This window comes from Cololabis saira, chromosome 7 (genome assembly GCF_033807715.1).
Source record: "Cololabis saira isolate AMF1-May2022 chromosome 7, fColSai1.1, whole genome shotgun sequence".
Classification (NCBI taxonomy): domain Eukaryota; kingdom Metazoa; phylum Chordata; class Actinopteri; order Beloniformes; family Belonidae; genus Cololabis; species Cololabis saira.
In genome coordinates this window covers 2,707,717-2,722,807 of record NC_084593.1, presented here as the reverse complement: position 1 = coordinate 2,722,807, position 15,091 = coordinate 2,707,717, and the positions used below count along the sequence as shown (strand labels likewise).

Sequence of the window (15,091 nt, the reverse complement as noted above, 5' to 3'; positions counted from 1 at the left end):
ATATTTGTTGTTGCAGACAAAGTTCAAGCTTTCAAGAGGAAACTTGCTTTGTGGACCAAGAGGGCCCAGGAGGGCCCAGGCCCACGTTTCCACTTTTGTCTGACATTTTGGAAAACTCCCCCCAAGTGAATATCAGTGACTCTCAGTACCTCTCACAAGTGGCAGAGAAATGTGATGACTACTTTCCTGAGGATCCCAGAGAGGGACACGTTTCTGTGGAAACTGAAAATAATGTTGCCTTGCCCTCACATCTGGAATCCCAGCTTCTGTGAAGTTTCCACTGACAGCACATTAAAGTTGCAATGGGGCAAACTGGACCTGGGCTCCTTCTGGATTGCTGTCTCAAAGGAATACGCATGTCTTGCACTGAGGGCTGTGAAACAACTCCTCCCATTTACTACAACGTACCTGTGTAAGTCAGGATTCTCCATCGTGGCCACAAATAAACTAAAGCCCCAAACAGACTCAGAGCAAAGCTGGAGGCGACTCTGAGAGTGAGCCTTTCCCCCATTCCACCCAGACTGGAGATAAAAGCTGAAGATAAAAAGGAAGTTGTATAATTAGGGCCCGAGCACCTTCAGTGCGAAGGCCCTATTGTATCTGTAGGAATTTTTTTTTCTTTCTTTTTTCTTCTGACGAAAGGAGGGCCTTTTTTCCCCCCTAAACGTGCCCAAAAAGTCACCAAATTTTGCATGCAAGGCTTGGCAGGCCTGGTGAAAAATTTGATATTTAATGGTTTACATTAATGGGCGTGGCAAAATGGCTCAACAGCGCCCCCCGGAAAACTTTGTGCCTCAAGCCCCACAATACGGTTTGACGGTCATGTCGCAACTTAAAGCAAAGTCTCTTGGCGCCATGGCCGAAACCGAACAGGAAGTCGGCCATTTTGAACATTCTGAATTAATCGCGTAATTTTGGAGCAATATATGTCATTCCTTCGAGAATTAATACGGCCCGAACCGTAACGTGCATCCAGGTTTGTTATACAAAACAACTGATAAGGCGGCGCTGTGATGAGAACACTGAGACAAGGACTGACCATGGAAAACTGAGTCAGAGAGAAACTGCATCATCATCCTTATCCTCACCCCAACAGGGGGAGTCTCCCCCAGCCCCCCCAACAGGAGACAGACCCTCACCCCCCGAGAGCCCACCCAGCTTTCTGTCTCCAGGAAGTCAGGACATCCCACTCCTGGAATTCACTGACAGAATGAAAAGCCTGGTGAATATTGGATTACAACTAACACCATGCCAAAATCCTTTATCTAACCCCCCACATCGCCCAACCCCTCCCAAACCACCACCTCGGACAAAGCGGCTAACCAAAAGTCACCGCCCCCCCTCACCTCCTCTGAACTACCATATCAGTGATGTCTGATATGGGCCGGGTCCAGGTTGTCATGTCAATATTAACATTGTTCTGTCCCAGGAAAAGTCTGGGCCCCATGGAGTTAAATCAGCTTTCTCTATCCCTGTGATAATAGGTAACAGAAAACGTATCAAACTGGTGAGAAATGAAAAAAGTTCAGTTAAATCTGCTAATCTGTTGAGTATAGCATGTCATCCTCGAATCTCACCAGTGTCTCCTGTTAAGGATTTACATGTACATTTAGCCCTTTTAAATATCAGGTCTCTGGTTGGCAAATCTTTCTTAATCAATGATTTTATTAACGAGCGCAACCTTGATTTTATGTTTTTAACTGAAACTTGGTTAAGTCAGGATAATAGTACAGCAGTTCTCATTGAGTCAACACCCCAGAATTTTAGTTTCTTTAGTGAAGAAAGAATACATAGGAGAGGAGGTGGAGTTGCCACTCTGTTTAAGGACAGCTTTCAATGCAAGAAAATGTCTTATGGTCAATTTGATTCCTTTGAATATGTTGCCATTCAGTTAAAATCCCCCTGTCGAGCAATCTTAGTGACCATCTACAGACCCCCCAAATATGATGCAAGGTTTGTTGATGAGTTTGCCAAACTACTGTCAATTATGTGCATGGATTTTGATTGTGTTGTTTTAGTGGGTGATTTTAACATTCATGTTGATAATCCCAAAGATGGATGTGCTAAGGAACTTTTCAATATTCTGGATAATTTTGGGCTTTCCCAACATGTCACATGTTTTAGATTTAATTATTTCCAAGGGTCTTAATATCTCAGAGGTTGTGGTGAACGATGTTGCTCTGTCTGATCACTACTGTGTTTTGTTTAAAATGACCACTGTTGCCAATCCTATGAAAGGTGAAGCAGAGGTAATCAGAAAGCGTTATATAAATGATAACACCTGTGCACTATTCATCCAGGGTTTTACACCATCACCAACCCTTCCCTCAGTTCTAGTTGATGACCTTGTTAACAGTTTCAGTTCCAATGTTATGACTGTTATTGATTCTATCGCCCCAATTAAGACCAAAGTTCTGTCCGGGAGGAAAAAGTCACCCTGGAAAAACGCAACACTAGTTAAAGAACAGAGAAGGATATGTAGACAAGCAGAACGCAAGTGGCGCAAAAACAAACTTCAGGTATATTACAACATTTATAAAGAGAGTCTTCGCAACTATAACCAGAAACTGAAGAATGCAAGGCAATCGTATTTTTCAGAGATTATCGATAGAAACAGTAATAATACTCGCACACTGTTTTCTGTGGTAGAAAGACTGACAAACCCTGCAGCCTAAATCCCACTTGAACTGCTGTCAAAAAAGACCTGTAACGACTTCGCTGACTTTTTCACAAACAAAATATTACAGATAAGACAAGCAATGTGCAGCTCCCCCTCAGGAATGATAACACTCTGGCTTTCCTATCCTTTAGTAAAGCTGGGACAGTTCAGCGTTTTAAATTACAAAACCCTAACGGAAACAGTTTCAAAATTAAAGCCCACAACATGCTGTCTTGATATTCTGCCTTCAAACTTTTTTAAAACAGTTTTTAACTGCATAGCGCCGGATGTATTGCAGATAATAAATACTTCTCTTCAAACAGGCCAGTTTCCCCAGGCCTTGAAAACTGCAGTAATAAAACCTCTTCTAAAAAAATCAAATCTGGATGCTACAACACTTAGTAACTATAGGCCAATATCAAATCTGCCATTTTTGGGGAAAATCATTGAAAAGGTCGTTTTCCAGCAAATCCATGCTTTTATGATGCAAAACAACCTCTTTAATGTATTTCAGTCTGGATTTCGGCCACACCACAGCACTGAAACTGTACTCATCAAAGTCCTAAATGATATTCATCTGAATAATGATGCAGGCAAATCCTCTGTTCTGGTATTATTGGATCTCAGTGCTGCATTCGACACAGTTGATCATAACATTCTTCTCAGCAGATTGGAAAAGTGGGTGGGACTTACCGGCACTGTGCTTCAATGGTTTAAATCTTACTTGCATGATAGGGCCTTCTTTGTGTCAATAGGAAACCATGAGTCTAAGAGAACCAAGATCACATGTGGGGTTCCTCAAGGGTCTATACTCGGACCGCTTCTATTTAACATCTATATGCTACCCCTAGCTCAGATTATGGAACATCACAACATTTCCTACCATACTTATGCCGATGACACACAGCTCTATATTTCAGTGTCACCACATGACTACAGTCCCCTACTCTCCCTGAGTAACTGTATTCACCAAATCAATGAGTGGATGTGCCAGAATTTTCTCCAGCTAAATGCAGAAAAGACAGAGGTGATCATTTTTGGCCCTAAAAATGAAAGGGAAAAGATCAGCGCTCACCTTGGCTCCATGTCATTGACAGCTACAAATCAAGCCAGAAATCTTGGTGTAATTATTGACTCAGACCTGAACTTCAACAGCCATCTAAAGTTTATCACTAAATCTGCCTATTACCACCTGAAAAACATTGCCAGAATTAAGGGGATTCTGTCTAAACAAGACATGGAAAAACTTATTCATGCATTCATTTTCAGTAGGTTGGATTATTGCAATGGCATCTTTACAGGCCTTAACAAGAAATCTATCAGGCAGCTGCAGCTGATCCAGAACGCTGCTGCCAGAATCCTTACAAACACCAGGAAACTGGACCATATTACACCGGTCATGAAATCACTACACTGGCTTCCAGTGAGTCAAAGGATAGAGAAATCTTACTGCTGGTCTACAAAGCACTGAATGGTCTTGGACCAAAATACATGGTTGATCTGTTAGTTCCCTATGAAGCTCCCAGACCCCTTAGGTCTTCTGGATCTGGTTTGTTGTGTGTCCCAAGAACCAGAACCAAGCAAGGTGAGGCAGCGTTCAGTTATTCTGCTCCTCACCGGTGGAACAAACTTCCTGTAGACCTGAGGTCTGCTCCAACTGTCAGCTCCTTTAAATCAGGATAAAAACATTACTGTTTACTGAAGCGTACTCTTAAATTAAACTTACCTGCTGTATTCTACTGCCCTTATTTTTAACAGATTGTGCTTTTTATAATTTTACTTCTTTTCTTATCATCTTATTCAATCATATTTGTTATTTACTGTCTAATTATGTCGAATTATTTACTGTCTAATTATGTCTTGCCGCTTTTAATGTCAATGTAAAGCACTTTGAATTACCTTGTGTTGAATTGTGCTATACAAATAAATTTGCCTTGCCTTGCCTTACATCAAAATGTGCGTCTCTATCCTGCGACTACGCGCTTTACTTTTCTCTTTCAAAAGTGTTACCGTGGCGACGCTAGGCGCCAAAAAGCGCGCCCCCCTTCATCTGATTGGTCCATATTTGATAGTTCCCTAAAAGTCACCAAATTCTGCACCAAGCCAGGCCTGGCGATAAATTTGATATTTCATGGTTTGTATTAATGGGCGTGGCAAAATGGCTCAACAGCGCCCCCCGGAAAACTTTGTGCCTCAAGCCCCACAATACGGTTTGACGTACATGCACGACAATCGGTACACACCTGTATCATGTCGTAACTTAAAGAAAAGTCTCTGGGCGCCATGGCCGAAACCGAACAGGAGGTCAGCCATTTTGAATTAATTGTGTAATTTTGACGCAATTTATGCCATTCCTTCGGCAATTAATACGGCCCGAACCGTAACGTGCACCCAGGTGTGTTATACCTCAAAATGTGCGTCTCCATCTTGCGACTACCCGCATTACTTTTCTCTTTCAAAAGTGTTACCGTGGCGACTCTAGACACCAAAAAGCGTGCCTCCCATTCATCTGATTGGTCCATATTTGATAGTTCTCCAAAAGTCACCAAATTTTGCATGCAAGCCAGGCCTGGAGATAAATTAGATATTTCATGGTTTGCATTAATGGGCGTAGCCGAATGGCTCAACAGCACCCCCTAGAAAACTTTTCTCTGCCATAACTTTTGAATGGTTTGACATTGAGAGTTGTGGGTGGTGTCATGGGACTCGATATTGAGTCCTTGACCATAATTGGTGAAAATTAGCTCCGCCCCTTCTTCTGATTGGTTGTCCATATTTCCTGCTATAACTTTTGAATGTTTTGACATAAAGAGTCGTGGGTGACATCACCTGAATCGGTATTGAGTCCTTGAGCTTCATTGGCCTGGATTAGCCCCGCCCCTTCTTCTGATTGGTTCTCCCTTTTTTCTGTTATAACTTTTGAATGGTTTGACATAGAGAGTTGTGGGTGGTGTCATTGGATGCTGTATTGAGTCCTTGATGTTCTTTGGCCTGAATTAGCCCCGCCCCTTCTTCTGATTGGTCTTCCCGATTTTCTACTATAACTTTTGAATGGTTTGACATAGAGAGTCGTGGGTGGTGTCATCAGATTATGTATGGAGTCCTTGACCTTCATTGGCCTGAATTAGCCCCGCCCCTTCTTCTGATTGGTTTTCCCGATTTTCTACTATAACTTTTGAATGGTTTGACATAGAGAGTCGTGGGTTGTGTCATTGGACGCTGTATTGAGTCCTTGACCTTCTTTGGCCTGAATTAGCCCCGCCCTTCTTCTGATTGGTTGTCCCTTTTTTCTGCTATAACTTTTGAATGGTTTAACATAGGAAGTCGTGGGTGGTGTCATTTCTGATATGCTTATGGGGGACGGTGGCCGTGAGTGCGAGGGGCCCGTTCATCGCTGCTTGCAGCTTTAATTGTTTTTATTATTGTTATTGTTCATATGTCACAGATATAACGATTCTTCTGGTTCTGCCATGCACAAATATAGTTTCATTTGCACTTTATTTTAATTACAGTTTATTTGTTGAATTAAAAAAAAAACATTATTTTGAATGTATTTATTCTACTTTTACTTTTTATTGATTGATTTTATATGTATATATATTAATTTTCATTCTGAGTCCTTCCTTTTTATCTAATTATTGATCTTTTTTTATTAATAAGCCTGAACTGATTGATTTGTGCCATGAATCAAGCCTGATGTGTTTGAATGTTAACATTGACATGTTTAATAAAAGTTATTATGTCATTTTATTTAACAAGGTTTTTGATTGTTAAACTGTAAGTGGATTTGGTTTATTATTGAATACAAATCAAACCAAGAGTGACGTCATATTAAGCCTATACAGTGTTAATATTTAATGGGCCCTGGGCCACTCTGTACTGAAATAATTGGGCCTCAAGTTCAGAAAGGTTAAGAACCCCTGATTTAGTGGATATGGGAGTGTCCAACAGGTGGTTGGGGGGGGGGGGGGGGGTAGGCTCTGACATCTCTGCTTCCTCTGAGAGAGACTGAGCTGGTCTGATCCTCCTCCTCCTTCCAGGGTGGAGCCTGCTGGACAACGATTTCTGATACCAGGTCTGAGGAAGTGTAAGTGTCTTTTTATTCAACCATCTTCACTCCTTCATGCGTCCATCAGTGATCAATAACGGATCAATAATAACTGCAACCGCTTGTTCTCTCCATCAGATTCCTGTCAACTCACCATCGACACAAACACAGTAGACAAGGAGATCAAACTGTCTGATGACAACAGGAAGATGACATTTGCCTTGCGGCCTCAGTCATATCCTGATCATCCAGACAGGTTTGATCGTCTTCATCAGCTGCTGTGTAGAGAAGTTCTGACGGGTCACTATTACTGGGAGGTCCAGTGGAGCAGACATGTTTCTGTATCAGTGAGTTACAGAAGAATCAGCAGGAGAGGAAAATTTGATGACTGTAGGTTTGGAGGAAACGATCATTCCTGGAGTCTGGACTGTTCTCCAGGTGGTCGGTACAGTGTCCGTCACAATAACAGAAAAACATCCGTCACCTCCTCATCTCCATCTTCAGACTCTAACAGAGTAGCAGTGTACGTGGACGTTCCTGCTGGAATTCTGTCCTTCTATGAAGTCGTCTCTGACAGACTGATCCTCCTCCACACTGTCAACACCACCTTCACTGAACCTCTCTGTGCTGGATTTGGACTCTGGACCTGGCCTAGTTCAGTGTCTCTGTGTCCAGTTTAGTCCCAAAAGTCTCCTGTCAGAGAAACTGTCTCTGTTGGATCCTGGACTTCGGACTTGGTTTTGGTTCTGGTTCCTCAGTGTCTCCATGATGATGATGATGATGATTATGATGATGATGAAGAAGAAGGAGTTTACCACTGTTTAGCTTTAGTTTTTTGGTTTATTGTATTTTTATTTGATCTATTTTCACATTTAAACATTAAATAATTTACTGCATTGTTGATATTTGATCATACATTTGATTTTTATCTCCCCTTTACTGTTATTCTTGATTCTGTCTCCAAATGTTTTCATGTTTGACTTCACAGTAAGATTCTTAGAATCTTGTTTCTTCCCTGAAAGAAAGTTTGAGCTTCAAATCTAAACATTTCCATTTTACATTCAACTTTTCCAGTTGGTACAATATTTGATAGATTTATCTGATTGTTTTAATTTGATTACTTCGGTTTTCAAAATTGTTGATGTAAAAATGAAGTGAGAAGATGGAGATATTCATGTAACATCCAACATGTAAAAACATCAGCAGCATGTGTAAAAGTATTCAAGTACTTTTGAAATAAAAAAAAACATTAGAAACCGAGTGAAGATGAAGTGATGACTCCTCTTCCTCTCTGACCTCCAACTCCTGGATGGAAGGATGAGACCTGGTCTGGATGGAGGGATGAGACCTGGTCTGGATGGATGGAGGGATGAGACCTGGTCTGGATGGAGGGATGAGACCTGGTCTGGGTGGATGGAGGGATGAGACCTGGTCTGGATGGAGGGATGAGACCTGGTCTGGATGGATGGATGAGACCTGGTCTGGATGGATGGAGGGATGAGACCTGGTCTGGATGGATGGATGGATGAGACCTGGTCTGGATGGATGGATGAGACCTGGTCTGGATGGAGGGATGAGACCTGGTCTGGATGGAGGGATGAGACCTGGTCTGGATGGAGGGATGAGACCTGGTCTGGATGGATGGATGAGACCTGGTCTGGATGGATGGATGGATGAGACCTGGTCTGGATGGATGGAGGGATGAGACCTGGTCTGGATGGATGGAGGGATGAGACCTAGTCTGGATGGATGGAGGGATGAGACCTGGTCTGGATGGATGGAGGGATGGGACCTGGTCTGGATGGAGGGATGAGACCTGGTCTGGATGGAGGGATGAGACCTGGTCTGGATGGATGGAGGGATGAGACCTGGTCTGGATGGATGGAGGGATGAGACCTAGTCTGGATGGAGGGATGAGACCTGGCCTGGATGGATGGAGTCATTTATGTGTCCACTAGAGGGCAAAAAATTAATATTAATGCAGTAACTTATGTGTCCACTAGAGGGCAAATAAAATGCATTTAAATGCAGTTATTTATATGTCCACTAGAGGGCAAAAAATATATTTTAATGCAGTAATATATGTATATAGGGCAGCACGGTGGCTTAGTGGTTAGCACTGTTGCCTCACAGCAAGAAGGTCCCCGGTTCGACTCCCAGGCCCAGCAGGGTCTTTCTGTGTGGAGTTTGCATGTTCTCCCCGTGCTTGCGTGGGTTTTCTCCGGGTACTCCGGCTTCCTCCCACAGTCCAAAAACATGCATATTAGGTTAATTGGTGATTCTAAATTGCCCGTAGGTGTGAGCGTGAGTGTGATTGTGAGCATGGTTTGTGTGTCTATATGTGGCCCTGCGATGGACTGGTGACCTGTCCAGGGTGTAACCCCCGCCTCTCACCTAAAATGAGCTAGGATAGGCTCCAGCAGACCCCCGTGACCCCGCAAGGGATAAAGCGGGTAAGATAATGAATGAATGAATGAATAATATATGTGTCCACTAGAGGGCAAAAAAATGAATTTAAATGCAGTAATTCATGTGTCCACTAGAGGGCAAATTAGTAATTTTAATGCAGCAACTTATGTGTCCACTAGAGGGCAAATTGGTAGTTTTAATGCAGTAACTTATGTGTCCACTAGAGGGCAAATAAAATGCATTTAAATGCAGTTATTTATATGTCCACTAGAGGGCAAAAAAGATATTTTAATGCAGTAATATATGTGTCCACTAGAGGGCAAAAAAATGAATTTAAATGCAGTAATTCATGTGTCCACTAGAGGGCAAATTAGTAATTTTAATGCAGTAACTTATGTGTCCACTAGAGGGCAAATAAGTCATTTTAATGCATTTATTTATATGTCCACTAGAGGGCATATAAGTAATTTAAATGCAGTAATTTATGTGTCCACTACAGGGCAAATAAATGCAATTAAATGCAGTAATTTTTATGTCCACTAGTGGGCAAATAAGTAATTTTAATGCAGTAATTTATTTGTCCACTAGAGGGCAAATAAATGCATTTAAATGCAGTAATTTATGTGTCAACTAGAGGGCAAATAAGTAATTTAAATGCAGTAATATATGTGTCCACTAGAGGGCAAATAAGTAATTTTAATGCATTTATTTATATGTCCACTAGAGGGCAAATAAGTAATTTTAATGCAGTAATTTATTTGTCCACTAGAGGGAAAATAAATGCATTTAGAAACGATAATTAGTACACACTAGTACACACTAGTATAAACTGGTACACACTAGTACACACTGGTACACACTAGTACACACTGGTACTACAACTGGCAATACTGGTACTACAATTGGTACTACATTTGGTACTACAACTGGTACTATAACTAGTACTACAACAGGTACTACAACTAGTACTGCTACTGGTACTACAACTGGTACTACAACTGGTTCTACAAATGGTACTACAACTAGTACTAGATGTACTAGAACTGGTACTACAATTGGTACTACAACTGGTAATACAACTAGTACTACAACTGGTACTACAACTGGTTCTACAACTAGTACTAAAACTGGTACTAGATGTACTACAACTGGTACTAGATGTACTACAACTGGTACTAGATGTACTACAACTGGTACTACAACTGGTACTACAATTGGTACTACAACTGGTACTATAACTGGTACTACAACTGGTACTACAACTGGTTCTACAAATGGTACTACAACTAGTACTAGATGTACTAGAACTGGTACTACAATTGGTACTACAACTGGTACTACTGGTCTTACAACTGGTACTACAACTTGCACTACATCTAGTACTAGATGTACTAGAACTGGTACTACAATTGGTACTACAACTGGTACTATAACTAGTACTACAACAGGTACTACAACTAGTACTGCTACTGGTATTACAACTGGTACTACAACTGGTACTAAAACTAGTACTTCAACTAGTACTATAACCGGTACTACAACTGGTACTACAAATGGTACTACAATTGGTATTACAACTAGTACTACATCTGGTACTACAACTGGTACTACAACTGGTACTACAATTGGTACTACAACTAGTACTACATCTGGTACTACAACTGGTACTACAACTAGTACTATAACTGGTACTACAACTGGTACTAAAACTGGTACTACAACTGGTACTAAAACTGGTACTACAACTGGTACTAAAACTGGTACTACAACTGGTACTAAAACTGGTACAACTGGTACTACTGGTACTACAACTGGTACTATAACTGGTACTACAACTGGTACTAAAACTGGTACTACAACTGGTACTAAAACTGGTACTACAACTAGTACTATAACTGGTACTACAACTGGTACTAAAACTGGTACTACAACTGGTACTAAAACTGGTACTACAACTAGTACTATAACTGGTCCTACAACTGGTCCTACAACTGGTACTACAACTGGTACTACTGGTACTACAACTGGTACTACAACTGGTGCTAAAACTGGTACTATAACTAGTACTACAACTGGTACAACTGGTACTACAATTGGTACTACAAATGGTACTACAACTGGTACTAGATGTACTACAACTGGTACTACAATTGGTACTACAACTAGTACTAAAACTAGTACTTCAACTAGTACTACAACTGGTACTACAACTGGTACTACAATTGGTACAACTGGTACTTCAATTGGTACTACAACTAGCACTACAACTGGTACTACAACTGGTACTAGAACTGGTACTATTGGTACTACTTCTGGTACCACAACTAGTACTACAACTAGTACTACAACTGGTAATTGGCAAATAAATGCATTTAAATGCAGTAATTTATGTGTCCACTAGAGGGCAAAAAAGTGCATTTAAATGCAGTAATTTATGTGTCCACCAGCAAATAAAACAACTGATACTACTGGTAGAATAGAAATAGAATAGAAAGCCTTTATTATCATTATATTTCTACAATGGAATTAGGCAGCAGCTCCGTCAAAGTGCAAAACAAATGCAAGACTATATAAACAAGTAAACTGTACACCACAAAAATGAACAAAAAGTAAACATAAATATATATATATACTATAAGGAAAGAGTGAATGGAGAATAAAATAAAAATGTACATGAATGGGTGGAGGAATATCGCACTTGGATGGGTGGAAGAATATTGCACATACATAGATAATATAATAATACGATGATATTGCACAGTGTGAGGTAGCTTATGAGTTCAAAAAGTTCACAGCTTTGGGGAAGAAGCTGTCCCTGAGTCTGTTGGTTCGGGATCGTAAGGCCCTGAAGCGCCTCCCAGAGGGCAACAGGTCAAAAAGGTGAGAACTGGGGTGGGTGTTGTCCTTTACAATGTTCCTTGCCCTGTTGAGGCAGCGGGAGCTGTAGATGTCAGACAGGGAGGGCAGAGAGGGCAGAGGGCAGCCGATGATCTTCCGTGCTGTGTTTGCTACCCTCTGCAGCCTCTTCCTGTCTGCCTCCGTGCAGCTGGAGTGCCACACTGTCACGGCATGGGTCAGCAGGCTCTCTATGGTGGACCGGTAGAAGGCCACCAGCAGCTGCGTGTTCAAGTTCACCTTCCTGAGCACCCTCAGGAAGTGCAGCCGCTGCTGAGCCTTCTTCACCAGTGCAGTGGTGTTGACAGACCAGGAGAGGTCTGCAGTGATGTGGACGCCCAGGAACTTGAAGGACTGCACTTGCTCCACACATTCACCGTTGATGTGCAGGGGGACGGGGGCGGCTCGATTCCGCCTGAAATCCAGGATGAGCTCCTTGGTTTTGGTGGTGTTCAGTGCCAGGTTGTTCAGTGCACACCACTCACCAAGTTTAAGGACCTCATCTCTGTAGGCCGCCTCGTTTCCCCCTGTGATCAGCCCCACCACCGTTGTGTCATCAGCAAACTTGACAATGACGTTCTCTGGGTGGGCGGGGCTGCAGTCCGAAGTGTAGAGCGAGTACAGAAGTGGGCTCAGCACACAGCCCTGAGGAGAGCCAGTACTGAGAGTGCGGGGGGAGGAGAGGTGAGGACCGAGCTTCACGCGCTGGGGTCGGTTCACCAGAAAGTCTTTGATCCAGGTGCAGGTGGATGGTGGGATCCCCAGGGTGGATAGCTTGGGGATTAGAATGTCCGGTATTATGGTGTTGAAGGCTGAGCTGAAGTCGACGAAGAGCATCCTCACGTAGCTCCCCTGTTTCTCCAGGTGACTCAGCGCGGAGTGGAGTGCGATGTTTATGGCATCTTCCGTCGATCTGTTTGCCCGGTATGCAAATACCGGGCAAACATACAACTTATTTTTAACAGCTTGTGCTTTTTATTATTTTACCTCTTTTCTTACCATTTTATTTCATTTATTTGTTATTTAAGCGTACTCTTAAATCAAATACTTGTGCTTTTTATTATTTTACCTTTTCTCACAATTTCATTTCATTTTATTTGTTATTTACTGTCTAATTATGTCTTGCCGCTTTTAATGTTGATTTAAAGCACTTTGAATTACCTTGTGTTGAATTGTGCTATATACATAAACTTGACTTGCCTTGCCTCACATTTTTTGCACATGTACTGTATATATTATTCGTTTTTCAGGTTTAGTATTTCTGTTTAGTATTTCTTTTGTACATTGCTCATTTTTTATATGCTTTTTAAAAATTATTTAGCTATTTATTGGTTATTTTTATTTTTATTTTTAGGATATACTTTTTTTATATACCTTTTCACCTACGCACCTACCCTCACCTATGGTCATGAACAGGACGAGATCGCGGATACAAGCGGCCGAGATGAGTTTCCTCCGCAGCGTGGCTGGACGCTCCCTTAGAGATGAGTTTCCTCCGCAGGGCGGCTGGACGCTCCCTTAGAGATAAGTTTCCTCCGCAGCGTGGCTGGACGCTCCCTTAGAGATGAGTTTCCTCCGCAGGGCGGCTGGACGCTCCCTTAGAGATAAGTTTCCTCCGCAGGGTGGCTGGACGCTCCCTTAGAGATGAGTTTCCTCCCTTAGAAATGAGTTTCCTCCGCAGGGTGGCTGGACGCTCCCTTAGAGATAGGGTGAGGAGTTCGGTCACCCGGGAGGAGCTCGGAGTCGAGCCGCTGCTCCTTCACATTGAGAGGAGTCAGCTGAGGTGGCTTGGACATCTGTACCGCATCCTTCTGGATGCCTCCCTAGGGAGGTGTTCCAGGCATGTCCCACCGGGAGGAGACCCCGGGGATGACCCAGGACACGCTGGGGAGACTATGTCTCTCTAAAGGCCTGGGAACGTCTCGGACTCCCCTGGAATAGCTGGAGGAAGAGTTGGAGGAAGAGCTGAAGGAAGAGCTGGAGGAAGCGCTGGAGGAAGAGCTGGAGGAAGAGCTGGAGGAAGAGCAGGAGGAAGAGATGGAGGAAGAGCTGGAGGAAGAGATGGAGGAAGAGCTGGAGGAAGAGCTGGAGGAAGAGCTGGAGGAAGAGATGGAGGAAGAGCTGGAGGAAGAGATGGAGGAAGAGATGGAGGAAGAGCTGGAGGAAGAGCTGGAGGAAGAGATGGAGGAAGAGCTGGAGGAAGAGCTGGAGCAAGAGATGGAGGAAGAGCTGGAGGAAGAGATGGAGGAAGTGTCTGGGGTGAGAGAAGTCTGGGCATCTCTGCTGAGGCTGCTGCCCCGCGACCCGGGAACGGATAAGCGGCGGACGATGGAATATATACCTTTTCATACTTCGTGTGTATTTTGCGGGGCCATGGGTGGGGGTCGGGGTGGGAGGACCCCACCTCTCCTCATTGCGATATATATATTACCAATTCTAATTCTAATAATTATTCTTGGCATTAGTCAAGGCCAGTTTATTTGTACAGCACAATTCAACACAAGGTAATTCAAAGTGCTTTACATCAACATTAAAAGCAGCAAGACCTGATCATGATATATTTTTTTATTGTCTATTATTATATTATGAGATCTCATGGGATGTTATATTATAGTATTATTATATTGTTATATATTATAGTATGGTGATATCATTTTGTTATATCTTATAATATTATAATATTATGTTATATTAGGATATTATTATATTATTGTATACTATTATAGTATTACATATATTACTTTATATTATATTGTGCTATATTATATTGCTCTATATGATAATTGTCTATTTATTTATTTATTTATTTATTATGTGCATTGTATTATTCACACACACACACACACACACACACACACACACACACACACACACACACACACACACACACACACACACACACACAACTTGATACATATCGTATCATTATAACTCGATGTTCTCTTTTGTTGTTGTTTGTACTGTATGTCCACTGTCTGTATAAAAAAGTATTTCTGAGCCTAATAATAAAAATATATATAAAAAACAATTATATATACAAAATTTTTTAAATATATATGATATATATTATATATTAAAAA

At 42.0% G+C, this 15,091-nt stretch overlaps 1 protein-coding gene across 1 annotated transcript in view; it reads left to right on the top strand.

Annotated features, from left to right (window-relative positions):
* Window positions 1–15,091, top strand: part of LOC133447755 (NACHT, LRR and PYD domains-containing protein 12-like) — a 69,862-nt gene that overhangs the window by 30,313 nt on the left and 24,458 nt on the right. The gene's annotated exons all lie outside the window — the stretch shown is intronic.